The sequence below is a fragment of the Salvia miltiorrhiza genome, chromosome 5, assembly GCF_028751815.1.
Source record: "Salvia miltiorrhiza cultivar Shanhuang (shh) chromosome 5, IMPLAD_Smil_shh, whole genome shotgun sequence".
In the NCBI taxonomy this organism is placed as follows: Eukaryota; Viridiplantae; Streptophyta; class Magnoliopsida; order Lamiales; family Lamiaceae; genus Salvia; species Salvia miltiorrhiza.
Window position 1 is genome coordinate 25,857,852 of NC_080391.1, and position 1,951 is coordinate 25,859,802.

The following is a 1,951-nucleotide window of genomic DNA, read 5'->3' on the forward strand; positions in this document are numbered from 1 at the left end:
GGTTTCCTTTCGGGTATTCAATCTCAACCCAAAATTGAGATAAAGCTCGTGCTCACTCTCCTGAACAACCATTGTTGTGTAATGCCCATCCAAGACTTCATCTAAAAAACGAGCAAACACAAGTCTTGTTTGTTATGGGACAAGACGAGGCTCGTTGCTATGAACATATGGCGACCTTAGTACAACAGAAAAAACCCATTCTCGATTGCTTCTACAGAGTGGTGGTTCCTCTTGTGGTGGAACCATGACACGCACTCATTGTATAGTACGATCAAAACCTCGTGTATGCCCTCCACGGACAGTATGCGCTCCTATGCCCATACCGGACTGGCTAGTCTTAGCGGTAAGCAAGGGTCGAATCCCATGGAGAGTGAGGAACCACTTTGTTCTCAGCGTACGAATTGAGTTGTCACAATTCTCAACCTGTGTATCTGCCCAAATAAACTAAACGAAGATCAAATATAAAATGGAGTAAGATTTTAGTAAGGTCATGATCATTGTTGATATTCACATCCGGTCATAGGCATATTAAAGATCCATGCATGCTTCATATAACTCAAGGCGTGGCCCAAAGACATTGGGGCGTTTCAAGAGTTCATATTCCACACTTGGGATGGTTGAGTCCCTTGTAGTCACAAGGTCGTGATTCACTCCTCCTTAGATAGTATACATACCCGATCTCTCCAAGTATGCCCCTCACCAACCTTCTCTCCCATGGACCCCAGCTTCGCATCTAGTCAGCATACATACTTCGGGGGCTATTCATTTTCGGTGCAACAACCAATCGGTTATTGATCTGTCTATGATACATCAGGCGCTTTCCTTATTTCCTAACCATGGCTTTATGCCTCGTCAAAGTTGATGGGTGGTTGCTAGAGAAAGCCAAGACCAAAGGAGGACGTTGTATCCCAAAACCTTTTCTCCGCCTTCCGGATTTACAACATCTTTTGTTGATGCTACTCAGCTACTCGGTCATAGGCATACTGGACGTTACTCCCAGTATACCTTGACCTTTGCTTGACGTGGTCAGCCTTTAACTGAACAAAGATCACCCGTTAGGCTCCTACTGTCCATGATTCGGCACAAATCCTTCCGGAACCACTGGACTCAACTGAGGGCACAATAGTCTCTCAAATTATTTACATATCAACAATAATCATTTATCCCTCTCAAATCTCACCAAGGGTACTACTCAACACTCGAGCCTCCCCCAAACAGAGCTTCTGCCTCCCCAGCTCTGCCTCACACAGAGCCTCCACCTTACATAGACCTCTCTAACACAGAGGAGCCTCCGCCTCTCTCTCCCTTAACGAATGGGCAATAGAGCCCCCCCATCCGCCGCCCTCACCTACCAACAGAGCTCCTCATGCGCAGCCCGCACCAACAACCTCCATATTACAAATCGAAAATTCAAAATCAAATTGATTTTTCAGTACCCAAATCCAAAATCAAAAACTAAATTGATTTTCCATAACCTAAATTCAAAATCCAAAACCAAAACCTCGAATTCACCATGTTCAATTATAGAGCAGCCAGAAAATTACATAATTCCACAAAATTTGGAAGAATTTGGTGACTAGGGCTCGATATTGGGTGAAGGCAGGTGGGGGAAGTGGAGAAGGTCTGTTGTGCTGGAGAAGTGCCGGCTACGGGGGTGTGGGAAGGGCCGAAGGGGGAGGGTGGGGGAGGGATGGTGACGTGTTTTAGGATTTTGGATTTTAAATTTTTTAATTTATATTTTATTCTTAATTATTCTTAATTAAATATAATATATTTTTAACTCTTAATGAAACGACGTCGATTTATCTAATAAATTGACACATCAGTTTCAATTTTGCCACAAAGGAGACACATCAGCTTTAATTTGGCCGGATGCTCTCGCCGCGGGAAAAAATTGTGAACCAATTATAAATTGGTGTATTTAGATTAAAAGGTCGTGATATATATATAT